Source organism: Nuphar pumila, chromosome 2, assembly GCF_984573655.1.
Source record: "Nuphar pumila chromosome 2, dmNupPumi1.hap1.1, whole genome shotgun sequence".
Lineage (NCBI taxonomy): Eukaryota > Viridiplantae > Streptophyta > Magnoliopsida > Nymphaeales > Nymphaeaceae > Nuphar > Nuphar pumila.
The window spans coordinates 133425329-133441037 of record NC_143250.1 but is presented as its reverse complement, the minus strand read 5'-3'; the positions used below and the strand labels follow the sequence as shown (position 1 = coordinate 133441037).

The 15709-nt window shown below is 40.0% G+C and overlaps 1 long non-coding RNA gene across 2 annotated transcripts; it reads right to left on the bottom strand.

Annotated features, from left to right (window-relative positions):
- Window positions 1–3568: 3568 nt before the first annotated feature.
- Window positions 3569–15074, bottom strand: LOC149847158 (uncharacterized). 2 transcript variants are annotated; one of them, XR_016430358.1, is made up of 2 exons: window positions 14888–15074; window positions 3569–4230 (listed from the first exon to the last, which is right to left on the bottom strand). It is a non-coding gene; the product is annotated as an uncharacterized LOC149847158 (long non-coding RNA). The 2 variants fall into 2 exon arrangements; XR_016430359.1 differs by having other exon boundaries at window positions 3569–4070.
- Between the last annotated feature and the right edge of the window lie 635 nt (window positions 15075–15709).

The window sequence follows — 15709 nt, the reverse complement described above, 5'->3', positions numbered from 1 at the left end:
CTAAAACAAGAGATCACTGGAGGGCGTCAACCCCCCGCCTGTGGGAGAGGAGAGGCATGATGCCTCACAGCCCTGGCCGGCCTCCCAACCCTCCTGTCCATCGATCTTGGGCCAATACTGTAGGAGGGGCTTCTTCAGGGACCACTCCCAAGGCTTCCATGGTGCAGCACAGTGATATTGCTCATCTAGAAATATCACCAGATCGACATGACGAAATGCTACTCCCCTTCAAGTGGACTCTTCTTGCAGGGTGTTCAGGAGGCAATCCGAGGAAACATATCTTGATCATGAATTTGCCTTCCAAGCTCTTCAATCATTGTGGAAATTCAATGGGCCGGTGAAATTTGCATCGATTCACCGAGGGCTCTTTCCGATCAGCCTCTGTAGTATGGAAGACATGACTGTTGTCCTTCGTGGCGGGCCTTGGAGGGTTGCGGGCCGTACATTGGTGGCTCACCAATGGATACCGGGCATGGAATTTAAACTCCAAGCGAGCAATCGCGTGCCCCTCTGGATTCGTCTCTCAGGCTTATCGGCAGAGTGCTGGAGAAAAGATGTTTTTGAAGGCATCCCCTCCTATCTACAGGACCATCTATTGGACATCGATGCCTACACTCGCACCATGGATAGATGTGCCTTCGCCAGAATTTGCGTGGCGGTTCCACTGAACTTTGTTCCTAAGCCACAGATTGAGATAGATATTCTCAATCGACGCTTCTTTCAGCAAGAAATAGTGTACAAACAGAAGATACAGTTCTGTTCGCAATGTGGGTCGATAAACCACTCGACGATGACCTGTCCTGCTCAGAAATCTGATTCCGATGAGACTCCTCAATCTCCCTCCCAGGATGAGTAGACCCAGGTGAAGATGCATCAAAAACCCAAAAATTTTCAAGCAAAGGTTCCCAGAGAGAATCGAACCAACTGTTTTTCGGTCCTAAATGATTTTGAGAAGAACAATAAAACTCCTCCTTAAGATTCCAAATCTACAGAGGGAGACGGCTCTACTGTAGTTGCTTCGGTTGCTGTTATGGATATTTAAACACAGGTCCCACCACAGTCTAACGCCCCCAGTGCTAGTGCAGTCCGTGAACCGCAGGCCAACAGAGGGGAATCGATAACAGTTCAAGAGCCTTCATCTCCTAAGAAAATCGACCAGCAGAAGGATACATTATCAAGTAATACCTTCTCTGGAACTACTAAGATCGTCGTTTCCAGAACCCCTGCCTCATTGGAAAATTTCCCGGCGCCGGCGACCGGTTTCAACGGAGCAGGTTTGTAACCTCTCCACTTTGCATAACCGTCAAGAGGTGGACCAAGTGGCACGACCTGGTTTGGCACATGCCAAGTCAGATGGGGGCCCAATGCCACCTAGGCAAGTTACCCCTGCGTGCTTCCACGCTGGCAGCCCCCACAACGTTCTCGCCCTCAGAATCGATCCCAGGCTGTAGGACGCCTACTGGGTTTCATTTCTCAGCAGGGTCGGGGCCTCTCAATGAGAACACTCCCTCGTCTCGGTTGGGTGAGACATCATCAGTCCAGATATATGGTAAGCAAACTCGACCCCATCGTCGGTACAAATCTAGTGCCTTTGATAGCACCAGAACTCCTCTACGTGTAAACGGTGAGTCTGGAGCTTCAATTCGATCAGAAAGACTGCAGAGTCATCGCAAATCCAATATGAAAAAGTCAGCAGAAATTCTGGAGAAAAGCAATGGGAAGGACGATGGCTTGGTTGGTGACCGGATCCCTCACCAGGAGTCAGCTCGGACTCTTGCGAGATTAGCCACCACAGGTGGGACCAAAGAATGGATAAATATGGGACCCCTTTGTAAATCTTTCTTCATTACTATTTTAATAAACTGGCAGGGGTATGCCCAGTGTTGTTAAAAGCACACCTCGAGCACAAAAGGTGTGACTCGAGGCAAGGCGCTGCCTTTGGTGCCTTGAGGGGTACTGAAAAAGCCTAAATGTCATGAGGTGTGTGTCTTATAAGGCTATGCGGTGCACGTCTCATAACGAGGTAAGCCTCATTGAGTTTGGGTCAAATGAAGTGAAAGCTCCCCATTTGACCCAAATTAGGGGAGGCACCGATTGATTAGGGCACTCCCCCTCTCTGGTCACTCACTCACCCTCTCTCTCTCTCTCTCTCTCTCTCTCTCTCTCTCTCTCTCTCTCATCTTTTGCTCTCCCTCTCCCTTTTTCTATCTCTACCCTCTTGATCTCTCTCTCACTGTCTCCTCTCCCTCTCTGTCTCTTCTTCTCATTGTCTCTCTCTCTCTCTCATCTCTCTGTCGAAAGGAGGAAGAAAAAGGTATTTTTTTATCTGTGTTCTTCTTGAACAATCGGACCTGTTAATCAAAAAAATTATTTTGTTCTTCTTTGTTGGCCCAGTTAAATTATTCCGTTGTAGTCATTACTTGGATTTTGTTTTGTAATTTAGTTTAGATTTTTCACTTAATATTCAATTATTCAATAATAATACATAAATAATGCATCTTTATTTTTGTTTTTTTTATTTGGTCAATTTTTTAATAATTTTTGTAAAGCTTACGCCTTATGCCTAGCTTCATGAAAACACTATTCACAACATTGGGTCTGCCTAACCCCAGCTTTCTTCTTAAAAAAAAAAACAAGAGAAATTACTTCATTGCAAGTCCTATTGAAAAAATTGGAACCTTTTCTAATCATCAGCAACAAATTTATGATCAACAAGTTTCCATTATGGTCAACTATTTTGAACAAAATATCTATTTTAAATGAAAAAAGAAACATCATTTTATTCTGATATGTACAATATTGTACTCGACGGATAGTGACCCACAAATTTCTCAATTTAGGAACTTACATGTCTTGACTCCTTTACAAGTCTAACTTCCTTATAACCAAGAAATGACCCAAATATATCTTTACGATCTTGTCCGGGAACAGCTACACCTAAAAACATAAAAATGTACATTTGGGGGAAAAAAGAGTATTGGAAGCATCCAGAGGAAGATATACTTCAAGGCCTGGATCAACGGGTGGCTGGTTTCTAAACCCCATGCTTCTACCATCTGGAAGGACAAGCCCTGACAGGCTCACAATCAGGAGGCCCAACAACCCCTCCTACAACTGGTCTACCACCAAATCCTGCAGCAGCCATATTGTTGGGTTCTCCAGACCCATGACTAGGAATTTGCTGCAAAATGATATCGCAATAAATAACTACAGATATACCCAAAAATACACTCATGAAAAGAAACTTGGTAATGGTACCCCATTTTGCAGATGGCGATCATACCATAGTTGCCAGAGACAGGTACGGGTATGGGTCCGCAAGGCTCTCAAAAGTTTCAAGTATGTTTTAATTGAAACCTGACTAAAAATTTTGATACGAGTTTCTAATACGCATTTATGTGAGGTTTTGGTACGCAGTTTCTTAACAATGGTACGAGTTTCTAAAAATTGAATAATGTAACTGATAGGGGTCTGCCCAACCCCAGCTCACCAATCCAAAACAACAATAAGAATAATGATGATGTCATCGTTATTGAGATACTAAGAACAAAACACAGCAACACAACCCTTCCATAAAACAATAAACCCTAAATTCAACAATCAATATTCAATACATTCAATATATTGACTTCACAAAACCCTTAACAAATTTTAAATCTTTTACAAGGACGATGGTAGAAGTGGGTGGACGCTGTGATGCACATCAAGCTCTCTTCTTCCTCTTTCCTCAAGTGTGACTTGGCGGTCTGGCCCCCTCAATGCCCTCAAGTTCTGTTCATCTTTCCCTTTTCTGTTAACTATTTTAGATGGAAGAGGAAACGAATAGAGGGTCATTTCATATTAGTATGTTCTTATATTTTGATTAGAAGTCCTTATGTAACATATTACAATGACTGCCACCACCAAACAATGAAACCAGGTTTGATACTGGTTTCAACTGTACATGATATTATTTCCTACATAATCAGAGATGAGTTTCTTATACAATAGAAACGAGTTTCTTTTGTTTATGGGACGAGAAATTGGTGTCTCTGAAACCAGTTTCGTACCGGTACCTGGTACTGGTACATCTGAAACGGGAAACGAAGGGTAAGCAGGAGTTTCTATACAACTATGGATCATACAATGCCATAATGGATATAGTATCTTTTACAACATAAGTTGCAGCATGACTATCATCATGTGCCAAATAACCAGGCATCTCAATTCCAGCTCCAGGAGGTACAAAATCTATGCATTGTCCAAAAGCACATTAAAAATAATTTCAGTTCTAAGTCTCAATAAAAAAAAAAGATAATAAAGGAACAACTGAGACATCATTGCAATCATACTAGTGACAACCACAAGAACAGAAAAAACTAAACACTAAATGTTTAATCAACCAATGATTAATGGAACAGAGTCCTTTTTTTTGTGAGAAGGGAACAAAGACATATCCTGTGGCCATTATTCATGAAAAAGCAAAGGAAAACCATATATTTTGGCAGATACAGGAAGAATAAGAATGAAGATTGAAAGCTTGCAGCATATCATACTCACAGCCTGGAAAAGTGGGAATCCAGTGACTCTTGCATTCACCTATCCCAGAAAACTTTTTATCACACCAAGTTAATAGGAAAGAAATCTTTGGTCCATCAACGTGTTATGCTTTCTGTTCTGACTCTTCTAATTGGTTTGACATAGCTGAAATCCATGCCATAATAGAGCTTTGTTTATGCCACAATCTCTCCTATGAATATTTCAGTCCTTGGAGTCAAAGGGTATAAGTTCAAAAATTGTGTAGTGAGTCCAAATGAAATCGAAATAATAATAACCATCCATGTTCAGGATATTCATGTCCTTGTGATATCTCTGTCTTGTATGCAAGCACATCCCTAAGGGGACGTTTGATGGGATGTTTGCACGCATCCACAGAACACCCAGTGCAAGGGCCCCACGCGCGTCTGTGTGCCCACGCAAACGCGGGAGGTGTGGACGCCCACTTGGTGCATCCTGCAGATGTGAAATACGCATCCGCCATTGTTCTGTGCCCCCCCCCCAAGAGACACAAAAGAAAATCTTTTTTTATGGCACATGGACAAGGCGGGACAATGCGTCCTACCCAGGGTTACCGGAAGCGCCTATAGGAGTGGGGAAGTGCACTTCCCCAAAAAGCGCTTCGAAAGCACAAAATGTGGCGCTTCCGAAATGTAGAGATCCTGGTTTTTCTTGTATCCCGTTAACAGGAAACACACTTCCCAATAAAGAGAAGCGAGCTTCCCAAAATCAGGAAGTGTGTTTCTTTTTTAATGGTTTAGACAGTTTTACCCTTTTCTTAAACTTTTTACCAAAAAAAAAAGAAATTGTGTTTTCTATGAGGTCAAAATGGTCATTTTTTATTTTTTTGTGAAAACCCCCCAAATTGCTAGGGTTTGTTTTTCATTTGCAACACCTCTCTCTCTCTCTCTCTCTCTCTCTCTCTCTCTCTCTCTCTCTCTCTCTCTCTCTCTCTCTCTCTCTCTCGTTTTGTCCCTCTTCTCTCTGATTCTCCCCCTCTGACTCTTGCTCTCTCTGTCTCTCTTTTCCCCTCTTTCTCCATCTCTCGCTTTCTCTGTCTCTCACTCTCTTCCCTCTCTCTCCATCTCTCGCTCTCTCTATGTCTCGCTCTCTTTGTCTCTCCCTCTCTCTCCATCTCTCGCTCAGTCCGTCTATTTTCTCTTTGCCTTTCCCTCTCCGCCTCTCGCTCTCTTTGTCTCTCACTCTTTCCCTCTCTCTTCATCTCTCACTCTCTTGCATTTAAAATTTCGTTTTGTGCATTTAAAAATTTAACCATATCTCTATGTAATCTTTTAGGAGATTTAATGGGAAATTGACTTAAATTAAGGGAAAAAATTTAACTGTCAGCCCAGTAATTTCTACTTGTTGATGGTCAAGTGATATTCAGATAACCATAAGAAACGTAGTGAACAGTCCTCGTGTACAATTAGGATGACTAACTGAATGCTGGTTGTACCTCTCTAAGGTTTATAATTGCTAGCTTGTTTAAGCGGCATCCCAACTTTGTCTTTTCTATCATGTTGCACTTGTGGGTCTTTAATTATTGCTGTTTGCCGGACACAAATTTGAATAATTTAGTACTTTGTTTCTTTTTCTTCCAATTACAATGGTACCTTCACATTTTTATGGTGTTACTATAGGAATGTCAATGATATCGACAAGACCATCAAAAAAGTGAATGAGCACACAGAGAATATGAAGCATATTCAAGAGGCTCAGGCCACGCCAATTGGTGCTGCTGCAGATATTGATGAGGTACAACATCCTGCATCTTTAATTACATGGTATGATAGTGTTTATGTAATACTTCTATTGATCCATCAAAGCCCACAACTTGGTTTTGAGGCACTTAAATCTATCCCCTTCACTATGCATTGTATCTGGGTAGCTAAGATCCCAGAGAGAGAGAGAGAGAGAGAGAGAGAGAGAGAGAGAGAGAGAGAGAGAGAGAGAGAAGAAAAGAAGTGTATTCCCCTTGTTATGGGTCATGGGTCTGGAGATCCAGACCCGTGATCATTACCTTCTCATTAATGGCACTGTGTAATTTATTCTATTGTAATAAGGGTACTTTAGTACCCTAATCTTTGTAATAGTATGTTATTATAAAGGGGTTAATACAGCAGCCGACCCTGTGAAAAGAGTGGGTATCGGTTTTCTCTGCAGTTTCTCTCTCCCTTTCTCTCTCTCTCTCTATTTCTCAGCTCTCACGCGTGGAAGGATTTGAACATTGGAAATCTTACATGGTATCAGAGCCACGCTACAGCTGAAACTGGAATCGATCTCAAAGGTACGTCTGAAAGATCTGTCTCTTCTCGATTTTCTCTTCTAAGTCAAGAAATTTCTTTTTCTGTTTCCCCAATCTCGTTTGAATCTTTTCACCTTTTTTTTTCTTCTCTGCCTCTTGATTTCGATCAAATCTGACGTTAATCAGATCTGATCAAACTTGCTTCTCTAACTAATCTGAGTTAACTCAGAGAGGACTGGGTAACTCAGCCCAGGTTTTCAATCTCAAACCCTTCGTTGAATATACATGTTTTTTATTCTTCATTCTGTCATCAATATACATTGTTTATTGTTTTGACCACATCGTGATCTAATCACGCAATCGGGGTCTTATTTTGATCCAGCTACATCCCTGATCAGATCTGACCAAGCCGATCTGGCGTTACCCTCATTTCTACCATTTTATCTCCTTTGGCTTGAAAGCATTGCGTCAATACCGAGTGTGAATTCATATTCACATATTTTTGTGGTTTTCATATTCAATATTCATTCTCTTCTGAAAATAAGAAATCTGATAGATATTCAATTTCTGTTTTAAATTCAGCCATTGATCTGAATTAGTTTCTGCAAAAAAAAAAGTTACAGAAACTGTAGACAGATTGTGCTGGACATACTCTTAATACTGTGAAACATGGATTCACTTCCTACTCAGTCGGTCCTTTCTTCAAGTTTCCTCAGTCAACTTTTTGACTTGGAAGAGGCAAATCATACCTTTCATTAGGAGTTAGGATCTTTCTGGACATCTGGATGGATCTATTCCAGTTCCTCCCGAGTTCATATCACGAGAAGAAAGGGACAGCAAAGGGGAATCTACTACGGTATATGTTAGAAATCCTAAATTTGTAGCTTGGATGAAAAGAGACCAAGCACTAGTTGCTTATATTACATCTACGTTGTCACAAGAGGTACTTGTAGCAATTCCAGATGACTGCACTGCCATGCAACTTTGAAACAGACTTGTTCAGACATACTCACAGGTTTCTCAGGCTAGAATTATGTTTCTTAAAAGAAAATTTCAAATGTTAAGAAAGGATAACATGACCATCATGGAATACTTGAACAAAATGAAGGTTATCACAGATCAACTAGCAGTTGTTGGAAGTACAGTAACTGATAAAGATTTGGTACAACAAACTCTCAGTGGATTGGGACACGACTATCATATGATTGTTACTTGTTATGTTTACCTGAGTTGCCCAACTTTGAAGATCTGCGTGCAAAATTGTTACAATATGAGATGAACCTAAAGGGATTTTCTGAAGAATCATCTATGCATACTGGGGCACAAGAAGTTCTTGCTACAGGGGTTACTTATGCACGAGGACGAGGAAGCTATGATATCAAGGGAAGAGGAGGACAAGGGAGAAGTGGTCAAGGAGGTCATGGATTATTGCCTACACTCAACACATATATCAATCCACAAAGACAGAGGTCAATTCCTACCTGCTTTCTATGTAATAAAAATGGGCATATCAAAGCTAAATGTTGGTTCAATCCCCTAAATAAAGGAAAATCAACACAAACTGAAGCAAAAAAAGGCACAGACAGTACAAGGACCAACGGAGAAGTAAATGAGTTATTGTTGTCAGCTTTAGTAGAATTGAATCTGAAACAAAATGAGCAAGGTACTTGGTACGTGGACTCTGGCGCAGTGACTCACGTTACTGGTGATGCCGGTAAGCTCCTAAAACTTGTTTCTTACATTGGTAGAAGTAGTATAGTTACTGGTGATGGATCACACCACTCTATCTCTCATATTGGAAACTCCATTATACCCTTGTCTGAATCTTCTATCAACCTTTCAAAAGTTCTTTATGCTCCTAATATTAAGAAAAACATCGTTTCAGTTTTTAAACTTATTGATGATATCAAATCCTCAATTGAATTTACTCCCTCTTCTGTTCTTGTCAAGGATCTCTGCACGAAGGAGACGTTCGCTAGAAGAAAACGGCAAGGCAATATGTATATCTTTCAAGAAGATCCTTCAGCACATATTCGCTCTGCAGACCCAAACTTGAAGCTCCACTCATCGTTGCCTTCTGAAAATTCTACCTGTGTTTTCAGTGTCTCTGAAATCAATAAGTCAAATCTTTGGCATGGTCGTCTAGGCCATTGCAGTAGTAGTTTCATTGAAAAGCTTGTTTCAAATAACCTCATTCCCAAGTCAAGTTTAGGAATAAATGTCAATGACAACAAATGTCCTAGTTGTCTCTTATGTAAGAGTCATGTCTTACCATTTCATTCTATCAATAAAAGAGCTTCAAGACCTTTTAAGACTATCTGTTCTGATGTTTGGGGGTCTGCCCCAGTTGCTTCCATATCTGGAACTAGATATTATCTTTTATTTGTTGACAGTTATTCTCGTTATTCTTGGATATTTTTCATGAAACACAAATCTGAGACTTTCAAGTTATTCCGAAACTTCCACTCCTTTGTCAAAAACCAATTTTCTAAAAACATCCTTAGTTTCCACTGTGACGGAGGAGGTGAATTTTCTTCCATTGACTTTACTAACTTTCTTCAAAGTAACGGGATAAGGAAAAAGGTGTCTTGCCCACACACACCTTAGCAGAATGGGATTGCTGAAAGGAAGCATCGCCATATTGTTGAGAGTGTGATGAGCATGATGCATGACAGTAGTCTTTCGATTACTTTATGGACAAAGGCCTTTCATTCTGCAGTTCATGTGATAAATCGATTGCCCATGACTATTTTGGAAAACAAGTCTTCTTACTTGTCTCTTTTTGGTGTACGTCCCAACTACCATGATTTGCATGTGTTTGGTTGTTTATGCTATGTTCATGTTGATAGTTCCATGAGACATAAGTTTCAGGACAATGCCCTGAAGTGCAGGTTTGTGGGTTATGCTGATGACTATAAAGGGTACAGGTGCTATGATCCGGTGAGCAAGCGCATCAAAATATCAAGAAATGTCATCTTCGATGAATTGAATTTTGATTGTCGATGTACTAGTTCTTCAGAATCAAAACCTAAAATCGAGGCTTATTATCCTTGGTTGAATTATGAACTTCTCTCCGGAGCTAGTGATGTTTGCTCAAATTGTACTCAAAAGGATAAGGAATCTGTGTCTACTGATGAAATGATTGCCCATGAAAATACAGACCCAACTTTGAATCCAGAAAGGTATAAAGGCCTTGTCTACACTCTACGAGAAAGAGAGCCGCCCACCACAGTTAATTCAGACATGGACACATCATCTACATCCAACATCGTTGATACTAGAAGATCTACCCGTTCTCGCCATCCAATTGAAAGGTGGGTCAATTATGAAAATTTCTCATTAGATTTTCAACTCTTTCTAACAGCCTTGAATAAAGAAGATGAACTCACAACGTTCTCTCAAACATCAAATTCCAGAAGATGGATTGAAGCAATGAATGAGGAGATGGAAGCTCTACATGAATGTGGTACGTGGGATGTCGTACCAAGACCACCTGACAGAAATGTTGTTGGTTCGAAATGGGTGTACAAAATAAAGTATAAACCAGATGGGACTATAGAGCGATACAAGGCGAGACTTGTAGCCAAAGGTTTTACACAGGAGCAAGGACAGGACTATGATGAAACCTTTAGTCCAGTGGTGAAGACGGGGACAATCAGAGTCATACTTTCTTTAGCTATTGAACATCAATGGACTATTAGCCAATTTGATGTGAAGAATGCTTTTCTTCATGGAAATTTGAGAGAAGAAGTATACATGGAACAACCCATTGGTTACGCAGAAGACAATCCTACAAAATATGTATGCAGACTAAAAAGGGCAATATATGGATTGAAGTAGGCATCTCGATCTTGGTTCGACAGTTTTTCTCTTGAAATACAAAAATACGGTTTTAAGAAATCTCTTCTTGACTACTTATTTATATTTAAGAACCAAGACACAGTTATTATGTTGTTGATATATGTAGATGATATCATCATCACTGGTAATTCCAATGAGCACATTGAAGAAGTCAAACATCTCTTGAATCAGAGGTTCAAAATGAAGGACCTTGGCAAACTACGATACTTTCTTGGAGTTGAAGTCAACAGTACTTCTGAAGATATGACTCTCACTCAACATAAGTATACCATTGATGTTCTCAATAAAGTGGGTATGAAAGACTGCAAGCCATTGGGCACTCCTAGCGTTCTTCATCAAAAGCTTAGCTCTCAAGATGGGGATCCATTTGATAATCCCACACAGTACCGTAGCATAGTGGGTATGTTACAATACCTCACTTTTACTCGCCCTGATATAGTCTACTCTGTGAATCAAGTATCTCAGTTTATGCATGCACTATGTGAAGGGCATATGGAAGCAGTTAAACGGATACTTCGATACCTGAAGGGAACGGTTGGGGATGGCCTCATATATAAGAGAAAGACCAATGGGCAAAATGCACATGAGATCACTGTTTATTCTGATGCGGACTGGGCAGGAAACCCAGATGAACGCAGATCCGTATCCGGCTATTGTGTGTTTGTTGGGATGAATTTGGTTTCTTGGAGTAGTAAGAAACAAAAGGCTGTTGCCAGATCCAGTACAGAGGCTGAATACAGGTCAATGGCAGCCGCCACTGCTGAAGCTACTTGGATTAGACACTTACTGACAGAAGTAGGAGAATCGATCTCTCGATCACTTCTTTTGTGTGACAACCAGAGTATCATTAGTATGTCTTTTAATCCAATCCATCACAGTCGTGCCAAACATATTGAAATAGATCAGCATTTTGTAAGACAAAAGGTAGAAGAGAAAGAGATTGAGCCTGAATTTGTACGAACTACAGATCAAGTGGCAGATATATTTACAAAAGGATTGACAAAAGATAAATTTTGGATGTTAAAAGGCAAGTTGTTCATGGTTCAAGATCATACACAACTTGAGGGAGGGTGAAAAGAAGTGTATTCCCCTTGTTACGGGTCATGGGTCTGGAGATCCAGACCCGTGATCATTACCTTCTCATTAATGGCACTGTGTAATTTATTCTCTTGTAATAAGGGTACTTTAGTACCCTAATCTTTGTAATAGCATGTTATTATAAAGGGGTTAATACAGCAGCCGACCCTGTGAAAAGAGTGGGTATCGGTTTTCTCTGCAGTTTCTCTCTCCCTTTCTCTCTCTCTCTGTTTCTCAGCTCTCACGCGTGGAAGGATTTGAACATTGAAAATCTTACAAGAGAGAGAGAGAGTTGCTTCATTAATGTGAATTTCAGTCTTTTCATCACATTCTTAGTACTGATTTTCCCAAATTTTAGTTTATTGATTTTTTTATCTTGTAGAAATCACAACCTCAAATAACAAGTCATTTGATTCATTTCTTGAAAAAAGTACACTTCTTAATCAAATTTATTAGTTTTTTTGATGTATTATTTATTAAATACTTGCAACAAGATACAACAACAACAACAACAACAACTACGCCTTCATCCCAAAACAATTGGGGTCGGCGATATGAACCAAAAAAGAAAATCATTCCGGGTCTTCCACATGAATCCTTCTCCTCCAATCATTTCTATCCAATGCCATGTCCTCGGTGAGGTTCAAAGCATTCATATCCTTTCCTATCATCTCCATCCAAGTCTTCTTAGGCCCACCCTGACCTCTTTTAACTAATATATTTTTCCATTTCTCCATCCTTCTAACTAGAGTATCATTAGGCCTTTGCCGAATATGTCCAGACCACTGTAAGCGATTCTCTCTCATCTTATTTTTAATGGATGCAATGCCTACCTTCTTACGTATCTCCTTGTTTCGAATCTTATCTTTTATTGTATTTCCACACATCCATCTAAGCATACGCATCTCAGCTACACTCATTTTTTGAATATGATGTCTCTTGGTAGCCCAACATTCCGTACAATATAGTAAAGCGGGCCTAATTGTCATCCTATAAAACTTTCTCTTCAACCGCAATGGCATTCTACGATCGCACAACACTCCAGTTGCACTTTTTCATTTCATCCACCCAACCTTTATCCTATGATTTACATCTCCATCAATTTCTCCATACTTTTGAATGATAGATCCCAAATATTTGAAAGTCATCTACCGGTATTTCTTGCTCACCAAGCTTCACTACACTTCCAAACCGACATTCCATATATTCTATCTTACTCTTACTCAACTTAAAACCTCTTGCTTCCAATGTCTATCTCTATAATTCTAACTTAGCATTAACCCCAGCTCTAGACTCATCAATCAAAACAATATCATCAGCAAACAACATACACCACGACACATTTTCTTGAATTGATCTCGTAAGCTCATCCATCACTATATCAAATAGGAAAGGGCTTAATGCAAATCCTTGATGTACCCAACCGTTATAGGAAAATTGGTGGTTGCAACCGGATGCATTTGTTAAATGGTTGCAAGTGAATTGTGAATTTTTCTTGATGTATTGTTTATTAAATGCTTGCAACAAAATGTATTTGTTAAATGGTTGCAATAGGAATATGAATTATGAATTTTTCTTGATGTATTATTTATTAAAACATAATGCATCTGTTAAATGGTTGCAACTTGCAACAGGAATATGAATTATAAATTTTTTATGTATTATTTATTAAATGCTTGCAACAAGATGCATGTGTTAAATAGTTACAACAAGAATATGAATTATGAATTTTTCTTAATGTATTATTTATTAAATGCTTGCAATATGATGTATTTGTTAAATAGTTTCACTTGCATATATGATTTAGTTTTGAGATTAATAGATCAACTTTAATGTTATATACTCATGTTTTATTTTGTCAATGATAACATAAATCTTATATTTTGGTAAATTAGGAAAAATATAATTACATTTTTGTTTTTCTTTCTATTCTTATTCGCTTTTCACTCGAATCCTAGGTTGCTTCCCTCTTCATTTCTCCTTCGAATCCTGGTTTGCTTCAGGTTCAATTCTTATGTAGCTTCCGGTTTGCTTTCCTTCTCGCTTTCGAGATGATTTCAGGTTCGCTTCTAAGTCGTTCCGTGCTTTTCACTTCTTAAAATTTTAGAAGTGCCTCACTTCCCGCTTCCTCAACTGGCAACTCAGGTCCTGCCCTGTCCGCGGACAGTACATGACATGCTGTCCTATCCTCTGCTGTGTGCAGTTCAAAGCCCCCCTGGAAGTAATTGGGCAAGCTCACTTATCCAGAAAAATGGGACAAGCTGGAAATTTTCTTTGTGCTCCAAAATGCAACATCCCAGCTAATCTTGTTTTTCAAGACGATGCTTCCAAGCACACCAAAATAATTCTGCCAAACACAAATACGACACCAAAACCGGTCCCAAATTTGTTCAAATATTTAACACCTCAGAATCTTTCAGAGCCTATACTTTTTAGTAAGAACTGACACACTATAATGCATCAACTAATCACATGCTAACTTGTACAGGATTATGTTTAAATTGAACCCAAATTAAGATGTAGTTACACACTGAGAAAAAGTCTTTACACTTATTAGCCATCACAACAGCTTGAACTAATCATGTGAAAATCAACCACCAAAAGGGTCATGATTACTTCCAGAGATTCCATGTAGAAATCAATTGATTGATCATTCTTTGTCCTAGTTTAAACAAGAGTGGTGCATTCTAAAGTTTAATCATCTTTAGCTTCACCATAAGGTATGAGCTCTAGAAAACGCACTTTTCTGACCCCAATTCCAGCAAAAATTATGAGTTCTAGTGAGATTTTGTTCTACCTAAACCTAAATTAGAAGCCGAATCATTAATTGTTGGGTTTTACTCCCTCCGATAAATTCACAAACAAAACTTTTGATTTCTACGTGTAATTCAAGCTTCGCCACGAAATCCCAAGCTCTAGGATTCTTCTTCTCTATACACCTAAGTTCCGCCACAAAATTACGAGCTCTAAGGTTCAATTTTGAAGGAAATAGGAAATACACTTCATCCAAGAGCCTAGAACCCAAAATATAGTGTTTTCTGGGCAATATCAGAATTAAGAAATGCAATCAATGGAGCAACGAGATCGATCCAATCACTCAAAGAAGAAGCGAAAGATCGGAGCGGCAGAAGTGAAGTTAGAGGTAGGGTGTCCAAAGAGGAAGCGTACCGTGGGCGGGTCTCGGCCTCTTCCCGGCGGGCGCGGAGGGTTCTCCACCGACTTTCCAGTATGGATCCGCCATCTCCCGGCCGGACCTCGCCGCATTCCGACGATCGACGATTCTCCGGAAAACCCTAGCGGGCGGAACGATAAACCCCTAGTTAGCCTCTTCTTCCTTCGCCCCTCCCTGCGTGTGTGGCTCTCCCGTTGTGTAAAAGACTTGATGTCTCGACTCGGAACGCAGAGAGTCGAGCCGAATTCGGTTTGTTCTTGACGAACAAAGGACTGATCTCTAGTAACAGATCCGATTTGGTTGTGGTAATATCCGATTTGTATCATGACGAGACGAGCCAAAGGAACTGCCGATCATGGCATCTCCTCTGGAACGGGAAGTCTAGGGCCATCTCGGATCGGGTCGGATTGGATCGAGTTGGACCTAGCAGTCCATTTGAAGTTAGTTACTTTGTGGAATAGTTAGGGCTGGTAAATAAAAACGAGAGAGAAAGGATTAGACCCATGATCCGATGGGTTGACCTAATAAAACCTAATCTTAGTCAGAGTTGGATATGTGTACAAAATTATATTACACTTAATTGTTGGGTTGAGTTCTGGTTTAGCCAGTCTTGACTTTGATCTGACTTATGTGTATAGGGATGTCAATGGGTCAGATAGAGGCAACACCTAATTCGGCTTAATCGGACAATCATATTCGGAGTCAGATTGAAAAAGTTAAAACCCGAATCCGGATCCAACTAGCTTAAAACCCAATATTTACACTTAAACCGGGTTCGAGTTTTAGCCGGAATCAGCTTTTAATCAGATTCAAGTTGG